This window comes from Columba livia, chromosome 11 (assembly GCF_036013475.1).
Source record: "Columba livia isolate bColLiv1 breed racing homer chromosome 11, bColLiv1.pat.W.v2, whole genome shotgun sequence".
NCBI classification, from domain to species: Eukaryota; Metazoa; Chordata; class Aves; order Columbiformes; family Columbidae; genus Columba; species Columba livia.
In genome coordinates, this window is record NC_088612.1 from 4,150,501 (window position 1) to 4,167,378 (window position 16,878).

Below are 16,878 nucleotides of genomic sequence, written 5' to 3' on the forward strand. Positions count from 1 at the left end.
ATCACCAGCCCATCCATGGGCTTCACTTGTGCTCGTGCTTGCTGTTAGATGGCACAACTGCACGGTGAAACCAGTCATGTTGAACCAAAGCACCATGACAATGTGCTAATAGAAAAGCACCAGCCCTCTTGGCAGCTTTAATTAGCTTATTTCCTTGTGTTTGTACGTGATCCAGTACTCTGATATTTGCTTTGGGGAAAAAGCCATAAGGTAGAGAATAGGAGAGAAACTTCAGGACTGGGGATCCCCTGTTTAAAAAAATCTACCTGATTTTGAAGCATTAGCTTGCATTGTGTGTGCAGGGGAGCATTTGAGTTATTTGTGGAGAGCGATATTGCCTGTCTCGGTTGTGAGAAGCAGAAAGGAGTTGTGATGAGGATCTGCAGGTAGAACTTAATGCAAAAAACCATCCCTGCTGGTGCAGGGCAAGAAGGTGAGTTGTCTTTGGTGCATGGTTTGTTTCTTTGTTTGTTGTTGTTGGTTGTTTTCAAACTCAGCTGGCTGGCCTAAAAGGAGGAGGAAAAGAACACCTTTAAGGAAGCAAACATGAGTTTGACTATAACCAGTCGATGAAGGCCTTCAGCAAATATTTAGAAGTGTTGCTAGTTTTAATTCTAGGAGGAATGGTTTGCACTGGACAAGATATCTTGATGGGAAGGATATTTTTTAAAAATTCAAAACCATTCAGACCTAGGCATATGATGAGACTATGCTGACTTACATCCTGTTCATCTCTGAGAACTGATGGGACCCTGGTGAATTCAGGGGTGCTGTGCACAAGCAGACACCATCAGTTCCTACGCACTGAATGCAGCACTGCCTGCTGATTTCTGCTGGTAGATTAGGGATTAGTATAATTTGAAACTTCTTTCAGGAGCTCTTGTTATCAATTCTCTTGCATAATATTACTAGTGAGGGTGCTTACATTCATTTTAAGATACCTTATTTACTGGAATTAGTAATTAGGAATTAGGCTTTTCCCTTGCTTTTGCTTAGCATGGCAAAGGCACTGATATAACTGCTGCTGCCGCCTGAGTGTGAAATCTTACCTTATGCTTTCATTGCTAGTGCAGGGCTGGAATGTGCACAAATATGCTGATTTGATTATCTGCCCTGAACTAAACAATTCTAGGATGGTTCAGGATGAATTTTCAGTGACTTTACCATCTTCAAATTCTTTTTTCATTCTTACAGCTCTTTGCACAGTTCCTGTGCTGTGGCAATCAGCTTCAGTAAAATTCCTAAGCAGATTGTTGCTTTTGTGAATTATGTAAGCATTAAAGAAAATACTGTTGTGTTGGTAGAAGTATTTCTGAAACAGGAGAATATCACCACTCTCCCTTGTTTAGGGTAAATTGAAAAGAATATATATACAAAACCCACCACGACCATATCACCCTGCATGCTCTTTTATGAATGTTAAGAACTGTTAGAGTTCAGCTGTGTGACGGAAGGAGTTATTCTAGAGACTGCTAAACAGAGGACCTAAGGGAGTGAGCACTTGGGTTTGGTAAAGTGATGGCCTAGAGCTGCGACCAAAGAATATTTCTCCTGTTGTGTTCAAGGACTAGAAGGATTTCTGGGACTCTAGTAATCTTGTGTCAGTTTTCTTGAATATTGCACTGTTGCTCTGCTGCCTAGTCAATAAAGTCTGATTCTTCCCAAAAGGCATGGATTATTACACATGTGCTGTTGATTTCTGGATATAGAACAGTCCTTGGCAGAAACATTCAATATATTGCATATGTGCCCTGCGAGGGTATAGCATGTCTGCAGTCAGTCTAGGGGTTTTGCCAGGAAAAGGCTGCCTCATGTCTGGAAACCCCAGACAAATTCCTCACAATTCATCCAGATGAGATTAGAAAAGGAAAATAAAAATACTGTAAACTCTTAGAAAAATAAGACTACAGGAGACCTGAAGATGTTACCTGTTACGTCTCCTTGATGGAAAATGATGTCAGCTACACCGATGACATTCCTAGTTGAAGTTTTATAACCTGTTCTGAAAGACCTCCAGGAAAAGGTTCTCTGGATAGAACTTCTTTGGGCAATTCATTCACATGTTTCACTGTCCTTAACTGAGAAAGATTTTTCCTGAAAGTTTAAGTCTAACTACTTTTTTGTTTGTTTGTTTTCACCTGTTTTTGTAGACTGTTTTCCAGTGATTGATTATTCTAACAGTTTTCTCTTTACTTGGTCCAGATCTGTCTTGAAGTAAAGCACACAAAACAGATGATGTAGAAAGGGGAGGGGGATGGACCTAAACCTGGGTTTCATGTATCCTTCTTTTTTTTTTTAATTAGAGAACAGCATCTTTGATTCACATTCATTTCAGGATCCCCTACAAGCATTTTTAATTTCAATCCTGTCTTCCAAAGTAGTTGCAGACTCTCTCACTACTCTGTTACTTGCATTTAATAGTATAGTCTTGCATCAGCAAGTCATCAGTGACAGTTTTTAAGGGCAATGGCATCTTTGCAACTTTGATACATCTCTCCACTTTGGCAACATGTGGGTCACTAATCTGCCGCCATAATTTTGCTTCTGTCGTGTAGTAGTTTGACATAGACCAAGCTTCCCTGGTTCGCATATGAGGACATCATGGTAGCATTAAATGCCTTAAGTCGGAGCTTTTAATTTTGTTACAGAAAGAAATTAGACTGGGTTGATAGCATTTGGTTTGGACAAATCCATGTTGGCTGCTCATAATCTCCTTGTTATATTCCAGGTGGTTACAAATGATTTGTTTGTTCCAGAATTTTTCCAGGAACCTGCAGTTAGGCTGTCTAGCCTATAATTTTCTTGCTCCTCAATTTGTTCTTTTTGATATAGACATTAACTATCCTTTTCTGTTTTTCAGTGGCCTTGCCTGTCCCACACAAGTTCTCAGAGGTGACTGCTGATCGTTGCTTCAACTAGTTGCTTAGGTAAAAAGGGATGTGTGATATCCCTAGGATTACACCAGGAAAATATCCGACTCTCTAATCAAATTATCTTCCTAATGGGGGAAAAAAAAACCCGCTAAACTCTGTCGAGTGGCTCTGAGTCCAGGCGTCTTGCAGTTTTTCCATCAGCAATCCCAAAGTGGTACGTGGTAGCATAAGAAGTCAGAGAAAGAGCGCTGTCTGCCCGTTGAATAAACTGCCTTTCCCTTTGTCTCCTGCAGACCATCTGGTTGCCTTTAATATCTTGCCTTGTATTTCAGTAGTTGCCATGGCAGCTAATAATTTTTTATTGAGCTAAGTAATAAGCGCTTTATAATTATAAATCCAAGCAACATGCTGGCACATCTATCTGAAAACTTATGCACTAATTCTTTTCATATTCATCTTTCACCCTACTTGATCTTTTTGAATTTGTGAATTGTTTTATCTCGCCTCTTAACACTGAGTAAAATTAAACTAAATCTTTTGAGTTGTAACCTCTTTTTGCATTCAGCTGTTGGAAAGACTCTCTGAACAGTGCAACACTAGGTATAAACCTCTTTGAATGCCTTGATATAAATCCAGTAGAAGGGGAAGTTGCTTTGAGCATGGCCTCGTACTTATATTTGAATATTTTCTCCACCTGTTCTTAAACAATTTCATGATACTTACAAATATGTGATAATACTAATAAATGTTATTTTATTTCTCTAACATCAAATATTAATAGAAAATATGCATATGACTAATATTTTCTTTTCAAAGATTTAAATGAAAATTTGAAATGGGAACTGTCCTTCCCAGATATTTACAGAAGGTGGGCACTGATTTGATTGCTGATGTGTTTTTATGTTGCCTGTCTGCCTGTACAATCTGTTGCCTCTTGTTTCTAATCTAGATTTAAACTCTTTAGCAACTGTACTTGTTGTTCTGGATTCATGCATTTCTTAGTTTATTGCAAGGATCACGCGGTTGAGAGTTAACACAGTAGGAATAATCATTGAGTAGGAAATTGATGTGTCTGAAAATTGAAATATACATTACGTGCAAATGACAAATACAGCCTTTTCCATTTACATTCTTTTCAGATAAGCTTTTTTTTCAGATATTGTTGATAAATGCAAGCTTTCCTGCTTGGAAGCTGTGTTTCTCATGCCAAAACTGAGAACCATCTTTATTTAGTAACACTCCTAAGGAGACTGTATGAAGCTTAGTGATAATGCAATAAATCAAACAGTCTTGTTACAGCATGTAGTCCTTGCAAGTTAGATGGCTATTTAATAATTGCAGTCTTCAAAAAATAAAGGGAGGGGTGGACAGGCAAAGCTTTAACTGGGTTTTTTTATTCTGCTTTCAGAGTCAATCCGCCTGCCTGTTTGTCAGCTACAACTTCTGCCACCCTATTAGACCATTAGATTTAAAATTGGAATGTTATTGGAGTGTTTCTAAATAAGCAGGCACAACATAGTAGTTTTCATGCCTGGGGGATATGGTACAGACAACTGCCAAGACAGTTTAACCTAATGAGTCAAATGTATCTGAACTGTTCTCATAAGGATGTTGAGATGCTGTAGACACATGTGTTCCTTAGGCTTACTTATTTGAAGATTAATCTTGATTTAGGAGACATTGTACTTCACTCCTTGGCAGAGTCTCAGTTCTATCAAGACACTGTAAGATTAGGCTAAAGTATTTAGTGAAGGAGGAAGCAAAAGGAGTTTAGTCGACAGTTCAGGAGTTATAAATCTGGAAGTACTATCATAATAGAAGTGAAGCCAGTGAATATAGGCTTTATCTTTTTTTCTAAATTGATGTATTTTTCATATTTGCATGGAAGGAAAGGATTGTGATCTGCATTTCTGGTTAGAAATCTTCACAGTAGCTTACCCGGAAGGCATTTTAGATGATTCTATAGCTAACTAACATTAAACCTTCTTGAGTAATTTTCAGTACTGCTTGATAGAAAATTCGAGCAAACATTTTCAGTTAAGTGATAGTATGTTGATAGACAAATCTTTTCCAGAAGGAGGTTTTGAATTACAAAATAAATACGAAAGTTGTATTACTTGCCTTGTATTTTTGTTTTGCAAGACAAAATTTTTCAGATGCATTTTTATCTTTTGAATTTATTTTCTCATGGATAACCAAAGTGCAACACCCTTGAAAGTGTTAGGCAGTACTTGCATTTGAATCAAATTTATAAGCAGGCCTAAGTACCAAATGTATTGCTGTGCAGTGGACATATTGTTAAGGAGCAATGACACATTAATGCCATGGTTAATGTTTATCCCATGCTTGACACAAAGCTTTGCAAACCTCACTTCACTCCTCTTAAGAAGTTGTACTATTTTCTTCAGTTTTATTGAAAATATTTAAGCTCCCTTAGTGTCAAATTCTATGTGGAGGATGCTATCAAGACCGCTCTCCCCCGCAGTCTCTGCCTACAGCTGGCGCTTTTGCACAGGATGGTATATACACGGCTTGTGCCTGGAAGCAGAATAGTTGTATTTCATGACCGTGTGCTGCTTCATGAGACTCTGCTCAGCAAGATGGCACAAATGTGCACGATAGCACAAATGACCTGTAAGCTTATTCTAGAAAGTTTCCTTAATTGAAGATAAATTTATTATCTTGCAATTAGCATGGCTTCTATATGTAAATGGCTTCCTAGCGAATTCAGCAACTCGACTCATCATGGTGATTTTGACTTGGCACAGGTTTCATTTTACTATGTCCTGAAAGCTTCCTTGAAGGAATTTCCCTCCTGGTTCTCCTGACTCCTTGATATACAGACAAGATAGTGTATAAGGCTCTTCCAAATTCTTCCACAGAAAACTCAGTGATGGTGAAGAATTAGAAGCTGTCTCAAAGCCACAATTTTTCATTGCGTGTTTTTGCAGCCTCCTTAACAGCACATAAGTGATATAGGAGCATTTAGACAGAACAGCAATATAAATATGAATGTTTGTGAGCACAATGCAGACTTCAAATGTTTTTGGTTTTTTTTTTTTTTTTTTTTTTCTTTTTCAGTTTCACAGTATAATCCTGTTCTATGAGATGATTCCTAATTGATAGTACTGATTAGCTTTCTTTTATTGTTATTATTTTCATAAGAGGAGAAGCACATGGGATGGGAGAAATTAGTAGCTTGGGATCATGGGAAGGAGTGCTGTTGAAATGTGAAACTGTTGTTGGAGCTAGGCAGGCTCATTCTGCCATAATTACCCCATTGACCCACAAATGAACTTTACTTTTCAAAGAAACAATTTTGGAATGTTTCCTGGGGAGCATTTTGCTGTTGACGTGTGAGCATACAGAGCAAGATGCTAAAGATATATCCAAACTTGTGGCTAAGTATTAGCATAAAGATTAATGCAGCTGCCTAGTGCTGCCAGGCAGTCACTTTGTAGTGCATCATGACTTCTGTAGGAGTGCTTTGTGTCCTTCTGAACAGCTCCTGTCCATGGAGCTGCGTGATGCCCAAAGATATCATTATTTCTGGATATTTAAAGTGCAGTCTTTAGTGAGTATGGGAACTTGGGGGCCTTATTCTCAATAGGGGGACTCAACACCTTATAAATGGGATCAGCAGTCTTTCAAAAAAGAACAGTGAGGTGATGGTGTGGGTTTTCTTCTATTTCTTTTATTAATCGTGTAGCTGAAGGTTTCTTTCTCTAAATGATTTTAAAGGCAAGTGCCTTTACTAGTGCGTGATCCAGCGGCGAGCAGAGAACTGTCCTGCATAAGCCAGCTTCTAAGCCTGACTCCTTATATCTGTGTGAGCCACTATAAGCCAGGACACCAAAACTTGATCATTAATGATTTTCTAGTCTGCAGATCTCTTGTAAGGACGAGTTAAATATGCTTGGAAGGTGAATTGTTTTATTATCTAGTCCTTTTAATGAAATTCTTAATATTTCTGGAGACTACGCTTGCTGTGGCCACTCAGATTTCCATTTATATGTTAGCAATGAAGACTTACAAAGCATGTCCCTGGCAAAAGAATAATCCTGATAATTCAAAGACAAGTGATATTTGATTAATTTAGTAAATTAAACCATATTGTAATATAATCTAAAATGGTCTAACACAATGGTAGTTAATTAAATGGACAAAACACTTAATATACTAATGGCCTAATTCAGGAATTAATTGCTAAGCCTTTGCCTTTGTAAAAATTCAGATTTCTTCCTCTTTTGTTGTAGCTTTAATAAGGTAGCTGTCGATATTCTTAAGGCTTATGGTTGCATTTTTAGTTGAAATAATTTTAATTTACTGTAAATATGAGTATTGGTATTAGATTCTATTCTGTGGGGAAGTTGACAAAACAACGTATTTCTGAATTACTGAAGATTCATCTTAAAAAAAACTTCTGAGCTTTCATTTTTTTTAAATTATATTTTTTTCAGAGTTAAAAAAAATGTGTTTCTACAGACAAATACACAGCTTCTTCAGAAAATACATCTCTCATGTAACTTTCATTTCTATTCCTTGCCTGCATAATTAAAACACAAACTCAAGACCTTTTTCTCAACATTTCCATCATCTATTTCTCATTATACTTCTTGATGAGATTTTTAGGCTTCACAGAACACCGTCCAGGCAGCTAATCCGATGCAGCGCTAAGATCACAGCACTTCTTGTGTAATTCTTATTAGGTTAATCAAGAAACTTAGTGAAGCAGGAGGTTTTTTAAGGCCTGCCAAATTTGAAACTATAGATCAAAGTTCATAGCCCTCTGACCCTTTTGCCCTAACTTGCCTCAGCAAAGTCTACATGAATGGCCTTATTGTGAATATGGCAATGTCCGAGAGCCTGTACATTTGCAATTGTTTAGGCTTAGGAGAGGCATTGTCTTGTGGCTGATGAAATGCATTTTCTTCTCTTTCTGAAGTGTAAAGGTTTTCACCTCCATTGCCTATACAAGTGCTCCGGTGATCATAATAGCACTTAGGTGATCGTTGTTCCTGTCAGACTGAGCACCCAGTTTTATGACAGAATGTAATTAAATGGCTCAGAAACCAACATCAGGAAAACAGCAGTGAAGAATAGGAGAAAAGCTTAATTTCCATATGGTCAGCCAAGCAAGAACAACACCAGCATTGTGATCTGGAGCAGACAGTTTAAGCGCTATTAAAGAGACCTCTATTCTTATCCTTGTCTCTTGAATGCCACTGCACTTCTTTGATTACCCTTCTTCATGGTCAAAACTTCTTCCTAAACTCAATGCTTTTTGCATGGCGTGACTTCTTTGGTATTATTAATATAATAGCAAGGATAATTTTGAATAATAACACTGAACTTAAGAATGGAAATAAAATAATTTAATTAAATGAAGTTTGACCCAGAAAGGCTTAGGGAATTTTAATAAGGTTGCCTTAATAACATTCTGATTTACTACTTCCTTTTTCAGGGGAAATTACAAAAGTAAGATCACAGTAGGATTGGAGCTCTCAGGGAGCATGGGGTAGAAATGCTAATTGTGCTGCTAAAGAGGACCTGAAGTTCTTTGGGTAAATTACATTGTGTTAATTTTTCCTGGATTTATTTCCCTAAAAAGTAACCAGTGACTCTCTAGATATAGCAATTTGCCAGGCAGGGGAGTTAAAAGGCTTTTGCAGTCATGCATTCCTTAAATTGCGCACACCAGCTATTTAAGTACTCTAATGAAACACTGACATCTTGGTTTTAGACGTGCATGTCATCATTGCAGCTACTGTAATGCTGGACTGGTCGCTCTTTCTGCGCCTGTTAACTCTACTTCTAGAGCCAGCGGGAATTTGGCTGGTTTGAACATGAGTGGTGACTTTATGAGATGAGTTACCAGGGTCTGTGTTCTTGCATTGTCAAAAGAATATGTTTAAAAGTTTGCAACTTTGGCATTGAAGAAATAGAGGTGGGGTGGGGAACTTTTCTTTTTTTTTGATATGTCCTACTGAATTGAAAGGAAATGCTTGGGAACAGTACAATGCTTATTTCAAGAGCAGTTGACTTGAAAGTCAATGACTGTATAATGGTAAAATGATCGGATATTTCTGGGAACACCCTTACAACCTTTACTTAAGCAGCCCATATGAGTGTGGTACCAGAAATTACAGGAGTTTATTAAAACAAAGTAAGAGATGTTCAGATCACCAATTTACTAATTAGAGTGCTGATTGATCAAAACAGGATGTTCATTTACAAAACAAAGCAAACAAGCAGTTTGGGCAATTATGGTTCTCCCTCTTATTACAGGAAGATATTTGAAAGTCTGACAGGCAGTTGTTTACTTGATAGGAGTATTCAATTCTTCTCTAATCTTCAAATCTGTAGAAAATCACTGTATCACCTGCAGGAAATTCTCAAGATAAATATCCAATGTGTATTTTTGTACAATTGGGATGCAATCTGCTGCCTTTCAAACTGGAAAAGTGAAGGGTAAAAGGGTAGAAGCAAATAAAAGCCTGTATTTGAGGGGGTCTAAATTCTTCTCCCCAACTCTGTCTTGAATACAGCTTAATTTTAAAATGCATCCTTTTGCCAGCCACAGTCAAATTCGTCTCACCTTTATGTATAAAAGAGAAGTGTCTGCTTGGTTTGATCCTTTGATACTGAACATTAAGATGCATTATTATTAGATGAGGCCAAGTTTATTTTGGTGAATTGCATTAATGGGAGAGCAGTGTGACACATCTGATACAAGCACATGCTGTGTCAGCTTGGGAAGGAGTTTGTGTACAGAAGAGAATATTGTTATCACTCTCAGTAAAATAATGCAGAGGATCGCTTTATTTATGGCTTTAAAAAGTGACAAAGACAGTTAAATCTTTGTGTCAGCCAAGTCCTGATTTAAAGCTCCAGCTGTCGGTATTCAAGGACTCAGTTATGTTACGACCTTTCATCTTTTTCTCTTTACAGCGCACACAGTGCCCAGGCTCCCCTTAATTTTTCTTTCTTTTGTCTTATTTTTCCCTTGTGCTCTTTTCTTTAAATAAAAGCAGGGAGACAGGGAATCTCTGTCCAGCAACTTCATTTTTTCTTTATTTACATTACATCATTATAATTTTCACAGTTGTAATTCCATGCCTTTTCTTCCTGGCATATTCTCACTTGCCTAGCCAGTGGAGCCAAATGGGATTTACCACTTTACTTCTGGAAACTAGATGGCCTAATGTTCCTCTCTGGTTATCTACCCTTTCAGCTGGTGGGATATATGCTCTGCCTTCTGCCTGCTTAGTGCCCTGTAGATAAATTTGTACAGAATTTCTTTAGTTGTCAGAGTGATGGATGGGTGGTACAGTGGAGCCTGCTCAGCCAGAGCAAGTGGCTGCCGTTACCATCCATCACTCTTCCTGCTGTCAGCCCCTGATCGGGACTTCAGCGCAGGTTCGGACTTTGTCTAGGTCACAGTGCCACAGGAAAACAATTAGTTTGTCAAGGATATACATATTTTAGCATGAGGATATTAGACGGCTGAAATGCTGTCGTTGTCTTCTGTACTTGATAAATCAGATTTTTGCTTTGTTTTGAACTAGGGGCTCTGTGCTTAGGGCAGAGTGAGCGTGTCACGCTTGGTATTCTCATAGTTGTGATTGTGGATGGTAGGAAAAAAAAAAGTGTGTGTCAGGTTAGAAAACAGAAAATGGAAAAGAAGTGTTTGATATCCGAGCATTGGACGCAGATGTATGTTTTTAAAGGGATGTTAAAACCAGCTCTGGCCTTTTAAAGGATTTAGGGTTTTTCCTACCAGCAATTTTTAGTAACTCTGGTTGTCTTTAGGCTTTAGATCATTCTCTGGCTCGATTTGTTGGCTCTTTTGACTCACCAACTATTTGTGAAATAGGAAAGCACCAAACTAAATTGAAGTATTTCTTGTGTTATATTTCACCAGGATTTGTGTTTCTCTGTATGTCATTATATTTCATGAGTTCAGCTGGTTACCAAGTTTCTGCTCTTAATCCCGGACAGGATTTTGAGTTTGGAACAGTCCTTAACTCTTGTTCATGAACTTAATTTTTTTTCTTCCTGTTTAGAGGTGCTGGACTGAAGACATGAGAGCATACCTGAGCTGACAATTCATTTAGCTGGCAGTGAAACAGGGTTAGCTCTTTGAATGCTGATTGTCCCCCAGTGCCTTTTGCTGTTCTGTGAGGGACTGTTCCACATTCCCCAGGCAGGACTCGCAGATCTGCTCAAATTCTGCTGGGGACAGCCCAAGAGGAGTCCTGCCTGTCACCGAACATGTGGCTTGGCTCTGGAGGCAGCTGGCCGCTGGGTCGCCTGCTGGAGAATACCTGGAGCATGGAGTCACGCTGAGAAACACTTGTGATACAAAGAAGGCTACATCAGTATTACAAAACTGCTTTTTGGGTGTGAATCATAGAATGCTAGGGATTGGAAGGGACCTGGAAAGCTCATCCAGTGCAATCCCCCCGCTGGAGCAGAAACACCCAGATGAGGTTACACAGGAAGGTGTCCAGGTGGGTTTGAATGTCTGCAGAGAAGGAGACTCCACAACCCCCTTGGGCAGCCTGGGCCAGTGCTCTGTTACCCTCACTGCGAAGAAGTTTCTTCTCAAGTTTAACTGAAACCTCTTATGTTCTAGCTTAAACCCATTACCCCTTGTCCTACCATTGTTTGTCACCGAGAAGAGCCTGGCTCCATCCTCATGACACTCACCTTTTGTATATTTGTAAATATTAATAAGGTCTCCTCCAAACTAAAGAGCCCCAGCTCCCTCAGCCTTTCCTCACACAGGAGATGCACCTCCCTTCAGCATCTTCTTTGCCCTGTGCTGGACTCTCTCCAGCAGTTCCCTGTCCTTCTGGAACTGAGGGGCCACAACTGGACACAATATTCCAGATGTGGTCTCATCTCCCTTCAACAGAATATGGTAGCTGTAGTAGAACCTAGGTTTGGGGTTGTCAAAGTGCTTATATATGCCCACACCACCCCTGACTGTCCTGTGGAGTAAGGGAACATGAGATAACACGTGCTTTGTAACACTCATACCACAGGCTAACAGTGCTGAGCCATGAGCTTGTGTAGGATCATATGCAGCCAGCTGAGCTTGATCCAGCACTAGTGTCACAAAACAGTACCCTAGTCATTGTTCTTCTTCCCCCACAATTGTCTTTTAGGATTAGGCATGGTAGCACTGACTGCTTATAATCTGAACAATCTATTCATGTTTGCATGCATAAACTTATGCTATGAATGTGCTGTGGTACTGCAGTATCAACTTTTTCCGAAAGTAGATTGGTTGTGTTTAGCATTTCAGTGCCTGAAGATGTTGCAATACCTTGCAAACTAAATGGCTATACAAATAATTATAATGTTCTGTACTTAAGTGGAAAAGATACTACTTTCTTTGCAACTTGTGTGGCATGCTAAAACTCTGCAAAGACAAAATAACTGTGTTCTGGATATGCTGAGCAAGTGCAGAAATAACTCGCCTCTTTGTTCACTAATATTCACAGTATCTATCACCAGCCACTCTGTGTCAGTCTGAGCAACTGTGGTTACAGGATTGTTTGCTGAGAAGACTGCTACATATTTATGTTCAAGTGAGAAGGATTTTTGCTTGGAGCTGTTAACAGTGGATCAGCAGGAAAATAAATCTTTGTTAAATCTGGGTTTTTTTCCCACATTTTCAAACGATCAATTACATTTATCAAGTTTCTGGATAAATGCAGATTATCTTCAGCTCTGTAAAATTGTAATGCTTCTTTTCCATATGTAGGGCAGAAGTTATTTCTGCATGGACGCTGTGCAGACAGTATTCTTGACGACTGTGAGAAAGATGACATAGCTCAGGCTATGCTGACATATTTAGAAGGAATTAAGCTTTCTCCACACATCTGTATTTTAATAATGTGTTTTTTTTCCAGTGTTTCTTTGCACAGTGGAACAAATCAGAAATAGCCACTGCAGCTGAAAGCAACAGAGGCTCTTGCTCTAGCAACACTGTGTGTTTCCTAATCCTCTTCCAAACCTTTCTTAGATAACTGTTTGCTGCATTATCATGTTCAAACCTGTTCTCCTGTTGTATTTGATTTGTTACTGTGCTGTTTCTCATACAATGCCCTTAAATCTCCAGGTCTTTGTGACATGAACTTTGTTTGGCATGGATCTAGAAGTATAATACACAAGTATAGTATAGACATTATTTATGTTAAGGAAAGCAGAACTTTGGCAGCTGGCTAGGAAAAGATGGAATTTCTGATTATTAGAACAACAGTAAGGGCAGGTTTTAATTACTAAACAAGCATATAGACATTTCTGTTAATGTGCCCCATAACAAGATAGCTTGTCATGCTAATTTGGTAATAGGAAAATGCTTTACGCCCTGATGGAAGTCTGCGAAGAAATTTAACCTGTTCCTGGCTTATTAAGAGAGAAAATGAGACTAGAATTAAAAAATAAATAAAATTAATAAATAAAAATGTCTGGTATTGGGGAATAGCCAATTCCTACTTGTTTTTCAGAGTTAGTAGAAGCTGCCTGGATGGCTCTGAACATAATCAAACTGGAATGGCTTTGTACCAACTTCTTTTACTTTCAGCAAGAGTGGAGAACTGGGGCTCTGGCAGATATACCAAGAGTACAGAGTACAGTGCAGGAGCTGCAAGCTGTGGACCAAGTTGCGAGGCCACAACATAACACCGTAAATATTTAAATGCACTTTAAAGCAAGTGCCTCTGATTTTAAAACCTTTTAGCATCTTATAGAATATTTGGATAGGATAATGATTTTTGTGTGCTTTACTCATCTTGAAAAATACTGAAAGTTTAGCTGGCTTCTATTTCATCCTGCTATGTGTCTGCTTATTTGCTTCACAGGTGGCTGTTACATCAGCTCAATGGGGAAACTGGAGCTAATATTTCAGAATTTCTGCAAAATCATCAATTGTAGCATTATAGTAACATTGTATATAGTGTGATGTGTGTACACACAGGCATTGGAGGAATTTTCCATCTAGTTTTGATGGTCACAAAGCCACGTTAGAATGAATATAGCAACTGATGTCTAATACTGCCAAACAAAGTAGAATGAGCAGTTTTAAGCAGTAGATGACAGATCATTGAAGAAGAAATAGAATTTTAAGAATAGATTTGGGAGATAAGTATCAAATACAGTAAATTCAAGGTATGCGTTACCTAGTATCTGTCAGCTTGGCTAGTTATCTGTAACAAGAATGAAATGGTACAGTTACAGGCATCAGGTGTTTTGCATATGGAAACGAGAAGAGGCCACTACTCTCTTTTTCACTCCTTTGTTTTATGAAAGCATTCTTATTTACTCAGTGTAATATCTAATGTTTGACTTTGTTTTCAATATCAATCCTTGTCCAAGCCTGATAGTTCCCAGTTCATTGTAATTAGAGGTGCGACATAAAAATAATGCAACTGATATTTCCTATGTATACTGACTTTTAGTGACTCCTCCAGTTATTCAAAAGCTTTTCTCTCCAGGGCCCTCATATGAACATGACTTTCTATAGTGCTAAATATTAAAACAACTGTTTTAAGCTTCATGTTTTAGTTTTAAAAGCAAAGGAACAAAGTCGCGGTGGAGGCCAGCTGGCAGACTTAAATAGCACTGCAACCTTCCCCCTTTAGACATACCAGAATTTAAATTTGCACATAAATCACAAGTCAGTATGAATTTAAGCACATCCAAGAATTCATTTATGCACATCACAAAACCACCCCACAAATTAGTACAGTACTTTTCACTTGGCAGGCATTCCTCCAGAGATATCCTGGACAGAAATAGCAAGGGTATTGCAGGCCAGATACACGCTGGCAAAGTTGCCCGTGGTAGAAAACTTGTTCAGCACCTGCCTGTTTGTGCTCTGCCTGGCTGCCATCACCTGTATTAGACTATCACACTCATGATGACTGAAATTGTCCACATTATTTAGGAATAACAATGTGTTTTGTTTTATTGTTTAACCTGAGCTAAAGCTCTAAGCGCTATTTAAAGTGAGCAAGAAGACAGAAAAGCACAGCAGGGCTGAGCAGAATCAGAGTGTTCAGAAACTTCTCATTTCTCGGGACACAAATTTGGAATTGGCTGTGCCTAGGAAAGCACTCGTTCCTCTTCCCCACCATGCAAAGCTCTGTTAAGATTGACAGATCTCCATGTGGGTGTGGGGATCTTAGAGTTTAACAACTCATTTACCCCTGTATTTAAAAACTGAAATAATTGTTAATCAGTCTCTTCTGCTTGCCCAAGTTAATGTCCGATGGCAATCCTAATGACTTCCAAGTGGAACGTGTCATGTCAGGAATAAATGTGGATTGTTAATTACAAATAAAAAATAAAAGTAGGTCAGGATGATCTTAAATCCTCTCAAGGCCACCTGGCCAGTGCTGGAAGACAGACCTTTGTAGCCTCGTGAAAGAAATCTTCTATCCAAATTTCTTTGTGAGGGCCTCTGAAGAAGGAGGCTCCATTTGCAACATGAAAACACTGTGATATTCTTCCTTCATGTGAAATATCTAAAACTGTGCCTGTAATGGCTGCTGAGTTAGTGGCACTGCAGAGAATGAGGAGAAGAATCAGGTTTTACCTAGTGATTTTTTTCTTTTTGCTAAACATTAACCCATCATTGAATTTTGTCTCGATAGTTCAGGAGATGGTTGAGAGTCTCCAGACATGTGCTCTCTCCAGCACACTGATGTGTTTTACCTTCTCAAGAGCTAGAAAAAGATGCCAAAAATTCCTCTGTTGGCATCAATGGTAATGTGTTCACTGCCAAAAGTATTAAGCTCCACTTTGTCAAAGAGCTTTAAACAAGCATAGGACAACTTAAAAATGGATAAGCCTGCAGCCAGTGTTGATTACTGTACCAGTTAAATTCCTTTACTAACCTGTGTGTAGAATCTGATGCGTCTAAGTTGTAATCCTTTAGTTCTTTGTTTAAGGTTTTGTATCTCTGAGCAATTCTACCCTTGCAAAGTCGGACCAGAATGGTTTGATATTCTTGATCTTATTTTTCACTTTGTGTACAACTTTTAAACAGTTCAATATATTTTTTTAAAAAGTGAAACACGATCCATTTCAGAGAGGAAAAAAAATATATATATTTAAGTGGCCTCCTTTGAAACTTTCTTGAAACATGCACTTATTTAAAATAACTAAGGATCTGGGAAAGAAATTATGTACAAGAAGAGCATAAAATGTCCTGAGAAACCCCTCTTTTTCTTCCTGTGTACATCAACCTTGTGTTGTACTCAGTCCAGGACTCTCCTATCATGAAAAAATTAGCAGTTTTAGCGTGCTACGTCTAACTTCATGCTGTTCCCTGGAAGTGAACTGCATTACCTCTAAAAGGCCTTGCTTTCCACAGGATCAGTTTGATCCAATTGTGTTAATCTGCATTAGTCTGTCTGCTCTAATTAAACCAGGGATTTAATGTCAGTCATAAGTAGAGTTAGTGGTCTTTATCTTACTTGGGACTTACTACAGTAGTAGCTTTTTCCAGCAAGACTAAAAGATTTTAGCTATAATTACTTCACAAAAGGCTGTCATTTATAAAGACATATTGTCACACAGCTCAGGGTGTGACACCCAGCTGGGTGCTCACCAGGCTGCTCTGGTGCTCTGCCGTACATCCTTGGGGTGTTCTATGATTCCTGGTGCCAAGAAGTAGGGAAGATGGGTGCTTGGCTTTCTCCAGTACATTCACAGGTCACAGGCTATTTGTTTTCATAAAAATGGGACCTTGTTGTCCAGCTGCCATAATCACCTTGGGACAGCACTGCTCTCCATCCCCAGCCTCTGCCACCTCAGGCTGGAAGAAGGTGTGTTCTGTGAGTGAGGGTTCTGAGTTTGTAATTCAGCTTCCCTGAGCTGTCAGGGTTAAAAAAGCCAATTGCTTTCTATGTTAGTTACATGAGAAGTGTAGGTTTAAAGACCAAATAATGGGTGTACATATTTACTGATTTTTTTAATTATTATTATT